Source organism: Nicotiana tabacum, chromosome 9, assembly GCF_000715075.1.
Source record: "Nicotiana tabacum cultivar K326 chromosome 9, ASM71507v2, whole genome shotgun sequence".
Classification (NCBI taxonomy): domain Eukaryota; kingdom Viridiplantae; phylum Streptophyta; class Magnoliopsida; order Solanales; family Solanaceae; genus Nicotiana; species Nicotiana tabacum.
Window position 1 is genome coordinate 70,435,756 of NC_134088.1, and position 14,925 is coordinate 70,450,680.

A 14,925-nucleotide genomic window follows, 5' to 3' on the forward strand; every position below is an offset into this window, starting at 1 on the left:
TTAGAGAATGTGGATTTTTATTTTGGTGTGACTGAACCCCAGAGAGAGGCTACTTACGTATCCTTTCAGAATTCTGAACCCTGAACCAGAGATTCTGGGTTCGTTCCCCAGTAGAGTCGCCAGAGCTGTCACACCTTCTTTTTCCCGAGGGATAGAGGAGTTTTTCAATTAAAGTGACATTATTCGAAATGAGATTATTTATTTAATTTAGAGTTGCCACTTGGAATAATTTATGGTGTCCCAAGTCACCGGTTTATTTTAAAATCCCAAATCGAGAAAATTGACTCTATTTTATGGTCTGCGAACACATAAGACCAGGTAAGAAATTCTGTTAACCTGTGAGAAGGTGTGAGGCACTCCCGAGTTTCGTGGTTTTATCACGATCACTTAACAATTAATACTTGGCCTAATTATCTAATTTATTACCTGTTATACACCTATTGTGTATTTTACCTTGGACCGTTTTTAATTATTTATTTAACCGCTTTTAGTATTTACGGAATTTATTTGAACAAGTTGTGATGTCGCGCACTTGTTTGTTTTTGTACATATTGCGTATCGCGTTACGTGAAGCGCACCCGCAATTTATAACATGTTTATTTATTATTATTATTATTATTATTATTATTATTTAAAGTTATGGTCGAGTCATGTGAAACGCACACTCGAATTGGGGGATTATGTATTATGACTATGCCACGGAAACCGTACCCATAGTCACAATAATTTATTAACCGCGCGTAAAGAAAGCTACGAATATTTATAAGTTATTTATTTTCCTAAAGTTTGAGATTAACATGGAGTTCTTGGGATTACGGGTAAGTCTGGTAAAAGAAGTGTGGCTTTGACTATGAAATGTTAGTATAACCAAATACCTTATAAATGAATTCATTACTAATATTTTTATTCACATAATCTAATTTGAACTAAAGCTAGTGTTTGACTTAATCATTGTCAGTTCTCCAAAATGGGCCGATTCAAAGTCGGGCCCAAAAGCAAAGCACTAGCAATCTCAATTTTTGCAGACTTAATATCTGTGCATACATAGTCACATTTAGCATTACAGGGATTGTTACACTCATATGTAATTCAAACAGAAAAATCATCAAGGCACTGCCATTTGGATAATTAATCATCAATTATTTGTATCGAACTAGCCCGTACTTTCATTTCTACTTATTTCAGTCGAAACAAATTGATAACGCCATGAATTAGTGGAGGAGAGCTTTAAAACAAATTCAATAGCTAAAAAAAGGCTAAATCTACGACACTGAATATGAGTATGACATGAACAGTTAACTGAAACAAAACTAATAATGCCACAGATCAATAAAGATAGAGTATCTGAACAATTTCATGCCTAAAATGCTAGATCTATAAAATCACAAACAGTTATAGCACAAACAACCAGAATTTTTATTCATAAGCTCAAAGAGAGAGAATAAGTGAATATACACATACCTAGAAACATAACTCATATGAGAACGACCAAATGAAAATTTGAAGTTCGAGGATGAAAAGTAAGTTATGGAATATCAACAAAACAACAACAATCTTCAGAGGTTTTTCACTCGAATTATTCTTTGGTACCGGAAATTTCATGATGAACATATAGTAACTAGAAACCTTAAATCCCTTTGAATCCTATTGTTCTTCAATTTTGAAGTCCCCTCTCTTCTTCTTTTTTTTTTTTTGATTTTCTTTTCGAATCTCTATTTGAGGATTTCGAGCTTTGAATTTAGCTGTTATTGTGTGTAAGTCGTGTGCGATTGAGTGTGTGTGGGTGAAGTGTAAGTGAGAGAGTGACGAAGGGGGAGGTGAGCCGTTTAGTTCTGGTTGTAAAAGTGAGGGAGTCTCGTTTCTATGGAATTGGGGATGGGGGTGACGACTAGGTTTCCAAAAATAGGGGGAGGGTTTCGTCTGTCTTCTCTTGAGAGCATCAGGTGACAGCTAGGGTTTTAGGTTTGGGTTTGGGGGGGGGGGGGGGTTGGATCTGTTCTCCTCTCTTTAGAATGGGGAATAGGGTTGTTTTAATGAATGGGGAGAGGGGATTGGGCCAGACGGACGGGTTTTGGACGAGAATTGGGTCGTTTATCACTGGCCCAGTTTGAAAATCAAAGTAAATAACCTCTTTCTTTCCTAGTCTAAATGACTTCTAAATTGACCAAACTAATTCTAATTAAAGCTAACTTTGCAAAGTTAACCTAATTATCTATTTTCTAATAATTAACTAATTTGTTTAACTAAAATACATGTAAGATAACTAATGTATTTTTGTATTTTAGTGTTTTATAAATTTAATTAATTATACAATTAAAATCTAAACATGTAAAAATTAAATTATTTTTTTATTTGTTTTAAGATTTAAAATGCTACTAAAAATGTACCAAACACAAATACGCACGAAACAAATCAAGTAAAAATAAAAACAAATCCTAATATTCTATAAAACAATTAAAAGCTATTTCTTTGAGATTTTTTAGGAGTAATTTTATATATTGGGCAAAAATTACGTGCTCACAGTAACATGATCATCAATTTAAGTATCATCTTTTCCCCCGATTGTCCCAGGTTGCCAGCTATTACCGGAGCGTTTCCGACCGGTCATCAGTCGTAGACATCTTTCTTTTTGATCTCAGGTTGTATGGTGATTCAGCTAGTTTTACGTGTCAACACAAACCAACCTTTATTTTCGGGGAGTAATAATAAAGTAATACGGAAAAATAAAACAGAAAGAAGAGCGGAAGTTAGGTTCAGCAATTTCACAAATATAAGCACATAGAGCAGTTAGTTCACGTATTCAAGATATGCTCATTTCCTAATATGCAAGAGGGGCCTATCTTTGTCGGAGGTAGGCCTATGTCGCGAATGTTTGGCGAACAATCAGATTTAGACACGTTTAGATCCGGAGCAAACTTTGGTTGTTCATTAATAATCTTTGGATTACAAAAGATGGGTGCGATGGTTACAACATTGTCTTCCAACATCCACAAGGTCACATAGGCTCACATGCTTGCCCTTAGAGAAATGATAGGGGTACATGATAAAGGGTGTAAGATAGGGGAAAATCAACTAGCCACTAATAATCATCCCCGGAGTCATCTCCTAAGTCCTCTTCTTCAGGCTCCTCCCCAGGGTCCTCTTCAAATTCTTCTTTCTTCCTCGTCGTTGTTGTATTCTGGTACATCTTCAGGATCCTCTTCAAGTTTTGTCTCTTATTCAATTTATATATACTCAATCACACGATCATCCTCCTCCGGAGGTGGCAGTATGTGATCACCTACTTGCCGATGCATGGCAGTGGTAATGAGATAATTAGGCAAAATCTCGTGATATATTTTCAGGTTTGATATTGTATCTTCTAGCCCGGACACTCCTTCTCTACTCGGTCGAGCTAGCTCATCCTCCTCATTGATCCACACAAAGTATTCTGGAGTACACCACTAGTTCTGACCCATCGACATCATGATTAAGTCATTCCACTCATCTTGAAGTCTCCTCACCCTTGGGATCAGGATTTGTCAGTTGTAGTCTTCTTCATAAAGAGTTATCTTTGACCATATGGGTACATCCTAGATCAGACCAAACTGCTAGAGAATTTGTAAAGGTGTATACGACTGAGTGCCTTCAAGTCCCACTAGCTCGATGAAGTATATTCTGGGGGTCCTCAGAATTTCCCTACCACATAACCACGAGAGCTTCCAGTTTATCTATTCTTCACTCAAGTGGGTCAACATGTCTCTCCATTCCTCTTCCCTATGTGGTGAGACCCAGTATCTCATTCTCTCATTGTAACTCCTAATCATATTGTCGATGCCTATAAAATAGTCGACGGTGCCCTCCCTTTGATATAAATGTTTCGTGGCCCATAACAGGAGTAGTAGATTCAAGCCTTTAAAAATGTCGTACCCTCTGGAACATGCGGAAAGTGCCCGGAGTGTTTCTGCTAATATCATAAGGACTAGGGTGACTTGGAGATTTCCCCAAAAATTAGCCAAGACCACGAGTAACATATTGTTGTTGATTCGCCCTTTCCTTTGCGGGGAGACAATTAATCCTAACAATTCCAAAGAGAAGGTCAAAGGACAGAGACTCTCCCATGCCACTTGATCACATTGAAACTCTCCTATATTCCACTCGTAACTTTCTCGATGCTCAAACCTATCGAATAGTTGGTCCAAGATTACCTATCCGTCTTCAATGTTCCTCAGATTCTGGTTGCTTGTCAGAACCAAAGCGTGAAGAAACCTGTGGTCAGGCATGGTAACTAACAGTATTGGCTTTCTCCCATCAAACGACAACTCTATGAAGCTAGTGAATTCCTCCATTATTGGCACCAATTCACAATCGACAAACTTGAACACCATTGTAGATGGGTTCTAGAATTCTACCAGCAGTCTGGTAAGGACTTTGTTTGCCCGAATGTTCATTAAAATGGTCAATGCTCCCAAGTGAGTTCTGATTTTATCTCCATGGTCTCGGCGAATGTTTATCCACCATTATTTCAGCTTGTGTAGCACTCCAATGACCATATTGATTTCGGAGATGTTGTGGTTGATTTTCATTTCTGAAGAGGTGAAAATAGAATTTGGTAAGTGTTTGCTCTGGATCTTTAGCGTCTCCTCTGGATTGGTTCATCATTCCACAAAATACATGTCATTGGGTGCATGACCAGTTGACATTAAGGTGGCTATCCTAATTGTGAGTCAATGCCAAGGACCGACTCAATTAAGGTTTATGCAGTATGACCTATGTTTGCTAGAGTAGAGTGTTTCCTAATTCTTAGAGTTGGACTGAATACTTTGAGTCGTTATGTCAGTTGACCTGACAAAGCCTCTCTCTGAATAGGAAAGAATTGTGTTAAAGACAACCTTCACGTGCCATTGTGTTTGATAGTGTACGACCAAGACTCGATAGGAAAGAATGTGATGACAATGTATATAATGAGGTAACAAATGGTTGGGATAATAATAATAATAATATTAAAGCATGCAGATAAGTACATGCTAAATAAGTAAGACATATAAGCACATATTTGCGAAATTAAGCACAGTTAAGCAGTATATAAAAAAAAATTCCTAAATTTCAGATCTAGTCTAAGTCTGCTTAAGGGCCTGAACCAGAGTGTTGCACCCTATTCTTACAGTGGTTATTCTAGTTTTAGGGGTCTAATTCAAGCTCCACAGTCATGTCCAATTCGAGGTTGCTACGACTGTGGAGAGTATTGCACCCTATTTTGCATGAGTCAAAACAAGATTCAACTAGTGGTTACCCTGTTATTAATGAAAAAGAGTCGCCACCTAATATTTAAAGGTATACTAGGGTAGCTATTTATTTATCAAATTGTTATCCTATTAGTCTGCTAACCGGTGAGATATGGGTAAGGGTTCTTGTTCTTCTAAGGGAAAAGTGTTAGACACCCCCTACAATCTACTTGAGGTAGCTCCATAGGACTTGGACTAGGTTAGAAAAATTAGATGTTTGTATTCTACTTAGTTTAGTATTTAAAAGTTTGTGTCCTACTCTATGTCTTGTTTATAGTCTATTATTTTCGGAAGAAGGTAGTATATGTACTTTGAAAAAAGGGAACATATGTTTAATTTGTAAAAAGTTTTTTCAAAGATGTTTACATCTAAAAAGTCAAAAAGATTTGCAAAGTGTGTCTACGTTTTAAATATTTTTGTATTTGGAAATAAGGGGTTGTTTTTTGTGTAAATCTGGTAGAGTAGGAAACTACTTAAAATTGGATCTTGAATATACCTTTGGGAATTGATTTCAACTTTGTAGCCATGATTGAAGAAAACTCGTCGGGATTTGATAATCTTTAATTCTGATCGTGTTTGATTTTTATTTATAGAAAACCAACTTCGAAATCATCCTTTAAAGAAAAAGGGGCACTCATTTTCAAATTTGTTTCAAACTTCAAAAGAGCTTCGTTAAAATGATTAGCATAAATAGAAATGAGATCCTGTGTTAGCAAAATAAGTGATCAAAGTATCTAAGTTTTATAGCTAATATAGTATAAACAATGATTTTCTTTTAATTACCTATAGTATAAATAAAGCATTCAATAGCAGTGTTAGTGTTATAATATAAACAGAAAATAGACAACAAGTTTAGTTTATCTAATAGAGAGGAAATGAAAGGAGATTGGACTCAAAGTTCGGGCCAAAGGGATCGTAGGCCCGACAGACTTCGAACACAGCAACGACAACGATACAGACTCTGGGGAGGAACATGGGCCTGAGTTCTAGATAACTCAGTAGGCACAGTTCAACCATATATGCAAATTAAAATAAAGACATTAGTGATGCTACAAGAGACCCAATAAGCTTTAACAAATTCCGTGATTAAGAATGTAGTGAGGACAATGTAAGGCCCAATAGAGTAAACAAAATTAATGATCAAAGTGAATCCCTTTTCATTTGCATTAATCCTAAAGAGATTAATGAGTGTCAATGATTAAGAGCTCAGGGCAAAATCTCATTCATGGGAGAATTCACAAGGGTCTCAGGGACCCCGAGTAGTGCTTGTGTCAGGGAGGGCATCTCAACGACAAACTAGATCCTACTCCCAAATACCCTTAACCACTCATACTCATTCTTCCCTGTAGGTTTAGTTGCGAATGAGGCATTCACTGTGTTAATTAATATTGTAGCAGCAGTAAACACACAGGTTCATATTTTTCACATAATCTATACACAACACCATTATCAAAAGTATAAGATTATAAACAGTCAAGATTACATCATTTGGCTTTGGGATCACAATCCAAATAAAAGAGTATAAGTTGTTACAAATACTCACAATATACAGAGATATTCATCATGTATCATAACACTTTTAAAGAAACTAATCACATATGTAAAACAAAGAGAGGCAACCACCAGTAAACTAATTCAGGTTTAAGTTCTAAATCAGGTGATTCAAGGGGTAGAGAGTATATGTATGTTAACTTCATTAATACTACTAGTTGATTAAAATTTATAAGAGTTCATAATTAAATTTATAGTACCTTAACGGCTATTAGGCTATATTCAGAACAATCAAAGGTTCACACACATTGATCAAATCCTTAACTTTGTTCAGATTTCCTAAAGAGAAACAACACTAACAGAGGTACTTATACGGACAAGGAGGTCAATATTAATTCTAATCCAAGCTAATAATATGATCACTCACCCTTTCAAGTTCATAATATTCAGCCAAGCATAGAGAAATATTCATTCAAACATGGCAAACAAATGCTAGTGAGTTTCCCTTAAGTTAATGAATAATCACAGTTCACTTATATTCCAAATTCTATGATATTAATCTATCAAGATTCAGCTTCTTCTTTATGGGATACTACAGTTTCAAGTGGAGAGTATAACAGCCCAAATATGAGTATCTCTCAGATGAAGAGGCAAGCAAGAATTTCATGAGCCAGAACGCCCAAGTATAGAGGCTAACAGGAAGATGTTCAAATGTGTGCCTAATGATGTCTTTAAAGGACTACAAAATTACAGAATTTAGCGGATGAGTAGATGATCTATAAACAAATTAATAGGTTCACCATAGAGATTTAAATCATAAGTACATATGAGTTTTACATATATTAAGTAGACATGGTTCTAGTAGTGGGTCAACCAAGACAGGTTGAGTGTGATAGCCTAGGCATGATGAAGTTCAGTTCTGATACAGTAACAAATAGCATTGCTAATTCAAGAATAATGCAACAGATGCAACATGTATAATCCTTAACAAGGACTTCAGTGAGAGTTAGAGACATGGCTTAAACATGATAGTAACTGACACATAGAATCATCATAATCTTTAAATTAGTCACAGAAACTCATTAAGACTCAAGTTAATTACCTTTGGAAAATATTTATCTTGTAGAGTCTATAAGTGTAGCTAAGCAAACACATAAACGCGAAGATTAACAGAAGATTTTTACTCCTACATACAATGATGTCTTAAGAAATTACAGGATTACAAAACATATTTGAAGAGTAGGCAACCTAAAAACTAAGCTGGTAAGTTAAACTTATAATAGCAAACTTGTATTAGACCTTTTAAATGTATATGACCGCCATAATTCTGATATTATTAAAATAAACAAGTCAAGTATATGATATAGATCAACATGTAGCATTTCTAATTAATGTAAGACTAGTACAACAGACATAAAATTTCAGTAAGGCATCAGGAAGGTCTAAGATCAGAACATGTGCAGAGAGTCATTAAGGTTCCTTAATTGACTACAAAAGTTCAACAAGGCTTAGATTGTTCACTTAGAGAAGCATTTATATTGTGAATCCTATTAAGTTCACAAAGATAGTTTGCTAACATTAATAATTCCAGGTTATCATGGAAACAATTGGCTCAATGAGGATAACATACAATATCAAAATAGGACAAGAATCCATAAACCAACAACATACATTATAACAAAAGGTACTCAAAGAAGAAACATAGTAAGCATGAAGCAACACAAATAATTAAAGAAAAAGGAGGGTCATTATATATTGACCTTCTTCAGAGAAACAAACCAAACAAAATCTTTTGTTTTGTCGTTTAGGAACCCAAAACTCAAACTTCGAACAATGAATGAACTTATAACTGAAAAAAAGAGAATAGAAAGGTGAAATCGTTGGGGAAATGTAAGTATTTTAGTTGTTCGATTATATGTGTTGTCTGTTTCGTCATGTTAGGTGAGGGCAATTAAAGCCACTATTTATAGTACCATTCAATGCTTAGGGTTCCAGTAGATAGTGAGTGGAAGATGACGATGAGTTGATGATATCAGGGAGTAAAATCGGCTAAGGCTCTAATGTCCATAGGTCGTACCATTTGACCTCTAGACATCGAATACTCATGATGAAGCTCTGAGAAAACTCCATGCATGCTCCGATTTGATGGAGCATAAAGGAAATCAAATGACTTTGAAGTTTCATCTTTAGGCTAGGGTTTCAGATTTGGGCGTTTTGAATTTTATCGATAGAAATGGAAAAGAATCGGCTAGATTCTAGGCTCAGGGGGCAAAAGATATGATTTGCGGTTGAATCAGTTGACCTTGCACATATTTGTGCAAGGAATAGAGATTGATGGGTTTAGGCGGATGAGAGAAAAGAGAGGCAAAGGAAAAATGGGGCAGTTGGTTAAGGGGCCAAATGATTTAGGGTCTAGGGGATACTAGGCTGGTCTCTAAGGTTAAGAAAAGGGGAAGAGTTCTGGGCCTTTTGATCATTAGATCAATAATCCCGATAAATCAGGGATTAAACATTTTAAAAATATTTTTATGAGAAAATACGGGAACCGTTAGATCTGTGGTATGGTTATATCCGATGGGAGGGTGAAAATTAAAGAAAAAATGGGAATAAATGTGGACCGTCGATGGTTTGTATCGACGACCCAGATCGTTTGTGTTTGTTTTGTGAGTGAGATTAGAGGATGTCACGATTTGGTTGGTTCGTGGAGGTGGGGGTGAATTGCCAACACAGACTGGTGAGGTTGTTTGGACTGGGTCAGATGAGAGATTGGGCCAATGTTTGGGCTGAAATTGATTTGATAAATAGCCATATTGTATTTAATCAAGTATTTGCAATTGTAGCCTTTTGATCTTTAACCCCTTTAAAATTAACTTAATTAAAATTAAATAATTCTAATTAAATGGGTATAATCATCAAATACACTATAAATTACTGTAATTTACTAATTATTTATTAAAAACCTTTATTTTCTGAATTATGAAAATAAATTTTGGATTAATTCAAATAATAAACGAGTTTTTGAAAATCCAAAGGTTAATAGGTTAAATTAATTGTAAAACTTGTGTATCAGAATATATAGGTTATTTTAATAATTCCAAAAGGCAGAATACCTAAGCGGCTACCTAAACTTTGCTCATTCTTTTAATTTGTTACCTTAATTTGGCCTTGTACCTATTGGCTACCTGACTTTATTGACTTACGTGTCCATTAAATACTGCTCACTTACCTGGTAGTAAAATCTCAGCGTGTCTAAAAAAAATACTTCCAACGTGCAAGGCTATCCCAATTAAGAAAAGCCACGTGTTTTTGTTTTCCACATCAGATCCTCTCCAAATTCTTGATCATTCTAGATTAACCCCGCCCCAAATTAAACGTCTCATTCACAAAGTAAAAAACCTAAACCATCTTCATATCTCTTCTAAATTCTCTCTATTTGAGAAGAACTTTTTCTTCTGATTAGGGTTAATGGTTAGTGATTTCGTTCCTTTTCTCATAAAATAGCTTTAATTTCGGATTCAGAGGTCGATTAGGGTTAGTAATAATTAAAAGTCAAAGTGGATTAGGGTTGGTCGAATAAGCTATTGGTTCGTGGAATACTGTTGCTTGTGGGGAAGAAAACAAGACACATAATTTCTTTTTTAACCTTCTTTATTGTCATATTCTGATTTAGGGTATTATTGAAATTTGGTCACAAAACTAGGGTTGGTTCTGTTTGTGTATGCATGTGATACTGTATTTTATCAGTGATGGCAGAATTTATATCCACTAATTTTTACCATGGGGGAACATTTACCTTTGGTCGATTCCCAAAGTATATTGGGGAAAGGAAAGTTGTAGCTTTTTCTATTGATAAAGATACATTTTCTATCGTTGAGCTTTATTCCTATAATAAAGACTTAGGGTATGTCTTAGTGGGTGATCCTTTTTATTTTGACCCAAAAAGTTCAAAATTTGTGCGCTAGAATAGTGACTCTCAACTATTATAGCTTATTAGTGACTTAAAGCACGGGGTCATTTTGGACATATATGTGCACCATAAAATAGATAACCCTGAGGTAGCTGATGTGGGCTTAGTTGTTGTGCCTGATGTAGTTGAAACTGGCTCAATAAATGTGTCTCGTCCAGTAGTTAGGTCAAGGGATACTACTAGTGAGCCCTTTTATACAGAAAGTGGTCCAAGGTGGTATTTGGGATACCTAGAAGATGATGGAATAGTGGAAAGGACAGACATATATGGGGCAGTACTTGAGGAACTTCTTGTTACTGTTGATACCTTTGAAGATCTTAATATAAATTGGACTGATTCTGAGCTTGAAAGTGACTAAGAATTGGAGGCTCTTCCTGAAGAGGATGACACTGATGTTGATGATGAATTTAGGGCATTTAGAGATGAAAGAACATCTAAAATGGCTGCCAAGAATGCCCAGTTTAATGATAAGAGAAAGGCTGCCAAGAATGATGAGCAAAGAAGAAAGAAAACTGCAGATGCTGAATAGGTTATTTTGGGGGAAGCTGGAATAGATAGAGGATTTGAGGACATTGGAAAGAACAAGGATGCCATGTATATTGGCAAATTAGGAGGGGATAAAGAATACATTGATAGTTCAGACATAGGTAGTGATGATAGCCAAGATGAGTTAGATCCATATGATGAAGAAGGTGTTGACTTGCCTAGAAGAAGGAAAAGCAACAAGGTAAGGTTTGATCCATATTGTGAAGTTACCATATTTGAACTTGGCATAGTATTTGAAAATGCAGAGGTATTTAGAAAAGTTATAGCTGAATATGCAGTTGAATATAAAGTGCAGTTAAAATTGAGGCCTAATGATTCAAGAAGAGTTAGAGTGAAGTGTAAGGGCAAGAAATGTAAATGGCTATTGTTTGAGAGTATTGATTCTACTTCTGATGATTTTATTATCAAGAACTACTACCCTGTTCATAAGTGCCCCACATGTAATAAGAACAAGTTGTGCACTTTCAAATTCATTGCCAATAAATTTAAAGACACAATCACATTCCAACTTGGAATTTCAATACTGGAAATTCATAATTTAGTGAGGGATAAATTTGGGTTGTATGCTGGAAGATTTGTGTGTTACATGGCTAAAATGAGAGTTATTAGACAATTTATGGGTGATTGGAAAGAGAAATTTTCAAGACTATGTGATTATGCTGAAATGATTAAACAAACAAATCCTGGAAGCTCATGTTGGATTAGGACTAAAAGGGAAACAGAACATGGGAAGAATCTGTTTATGTACTTTTATGTATGCTTTAATGTTTTAAAGAAGGGCTGGCTTAAGGGGTGTAGGAGGATAATAGGATTTGATGGTTGCTTCTTGAAAGGAGCTTGTGAAGGAGATCTGTTGGTTGCAATTGGGAAGAATGGCAACCCACATATATATCCAATAGCTTGAGCAGTTGTAGACACAGAAACTAAGCATTCTTGGAGTTGGTTCATTAACCATTTGATTACAGATCTAGAGTTAGGCAATGGATAAGGATTAACTGTCATGTCAGACATGCAGAAAGTATCCACATATATCTTTTTGTGTTTTTACTGGTTTTATTTATTTTGCTCTTGTTTTTAATTTTTTTTGTATATTCTATTTTGCAGCGACTTGTATCAAGTATTAGTGAGCTACTCCCTTGTGCTGAACATAGAATGTGTACCAGGCACATTTGGTCAAATTGGTCTAAGAAGTGGAAAGGAAAGGAAAGAAGAAAATAATTTTGGAGATGTGCAAAATCATCATTTGAGGTAAAATTTAAATCAGAGTTAGCTTCTTTGGGCAGACTTGGGAAAGAAATATGTGAAGATTTGTTGTGCTATAACATGAAGTATTGGTGTAGGGAATATTTTAGTGAGCATGCTAAGTGTGATGTAGTTGAGAATAATATGTGTGAGACTTTTAATTCTTGGATACTAGTGCCTAGACACAAATCAATCATTAGCATGTTGAAAGAGATTAGATATAAGATTATGATAAGGCATGTAGATACGAGAAAATTTGCTACTACATGGATTCCAGATATCTCACAAATGGCCAGGCTACTATTAGAAGACAGTAAAAAACTTTCAAGGAGATGCCATGTTCTATTTAATGGTGATACAAGTTTTGAGATTGGGGAGGGAAATTTCACATTCATTATTGACACAATGAATAAAACATGTACATATAGATCTTGGATGTTGAAAGGGATACCATGTCACCATGCAGTATGTGCTTATAGATATATAAATGAAGAACCTAAAGAGCATTTAAAAAAGTGATATAGAAAGGATTATTATAAATATGTTATTCGACTAATGCCAAGCATGAACATGTGGCCTACTACTAGTAATATCAAAATTGAACCTCTAGTTCCAAAGGTGATGCCAAGAAGACAAAAAAGGTGTAGAAGAAAGTCTGAAAATGAACCTAAAAAGAAGTGGGGAAAGTGGTCCAAGAAAGGAGTAAAAATTACTTGCTCGAAATGTCAACAACAAGGACATAACAAAACTCATTGTCCAGGAGTGGTAAGTACACTTATGCTTTATATTATTCTCATTAAATTGTAGGCTCAATCAAGATAACATGTATGTTATTAGCTGATGTACATATAGGTTCAATCAAGCCAACAAGATCAGTCAAGCCAACAAACCCAATCAAGCAAACATGCTTCAAATATTGTCCCAACATCTGTATGCCATGACACATCAGCCGTTAGAAGAAATGCTGAAGGAAGAGGCAGGGGAATAGAGAGGGGTAGTACTACAACTGGAGGAACAAGCAGGGGAATAGGGAGGGGTACCGCTACTAGAGAAAGAGGTAGGAGAATGGGGAGGGGTACTACTGTTGAAGGAAGAGGTAGAGGAATAGGGATGGGTACTATTGCTGGAATGAAGAAAGGAAGGGAAATTGCTTCTGAAGATGGATACATGGGACCATGTATTCCAGTAAGAGAACCAACAAAACCAACTGATGTTGGAGGAGGATTTAGAGGACAAAAGAAATAAAAACAAACTGGATTTGGGTTATATGTAGACCCTGAAATAACAAGGACAAAACTCAATGTAAGTAAACCATGACTTTTTTAATTTATCAGAATGTGATGCTAACAATTGGTACTGATTAAGTAAAATTATTTGGGTGATTTCAGCCTGGTACAACTGGTGAAAGATTTATCATAGGTGGAACTTCTTTTACGAGTGCATCTGGTACCAATATTGATATTGATTTAAACCACATGGACTGAAATGGAAGGGAAGAAAGGCAATAACAACTGCCAAGCTTTAACAGATGAGAGTGTCAACTAGAAGAAGCAACACAATAGCACCTCCATGAAAGAGGAACAAGTGACAAGTAGTTTGTGTAGGAAAATCTTTGCTTTAGTCAATATTTTGGATGTTGTTAGGTGTTTAAAATAGCCGGATATAGTAGACAAATTTAACCTTTTATTTTGTCTATATAACCTACTTGGCTGACTAGGTTTTTGTGTCTATGTATTCTGCCTTGGCTGACTAGTTTAACTTGTTTTGGAGCTCATTATAATGAGTTATATATCTACTGCATTTGTCATTGAGTAATTGTGATTGGTATTCGTCATTATTCATTATCATTGCTATTGAAAATGATCACTATCAAGAATTACAAAGCCAATACAAGATGAAAACTTATATCAAAATAGAGCATAACATTTAACTCGAATATTCATATTAATGATGCATTTATTCAGTACACAATTGAAGGCAAAATCACAGATTATATTGACCCTAAGTACATTGCCTTAGCACCATCCCATAATACATACCAATACTCTATAATAAACTAAGTATAATCCCTAAGCCAAGTCTAGAATATGTAAACAATAAGTGCAATAATTATCCACTTTGACCGAACCCTCTCTTTTTTATAGGTATTAACTTTCATCAAAAGACCAGAACTCACTCTCCTTGTTTGCTCCGGCATTTGATCATCGTTCCACCTAAAGAATTCGCATGCACCAGGAGCCTACAATAAAGAATAGATTTAGGCTATCAAAATAATAGATTCACATTGTGATTTGAGGAGGGTCTAAAGATTTAGGGTATCAAAAAAATAGATAAAACACACTTACTTTGCCTAAGTGGCAGCAATAGAACCTACGACCTAGGTTTTTATCAGTCCATGATGTTTGAAACAATGCG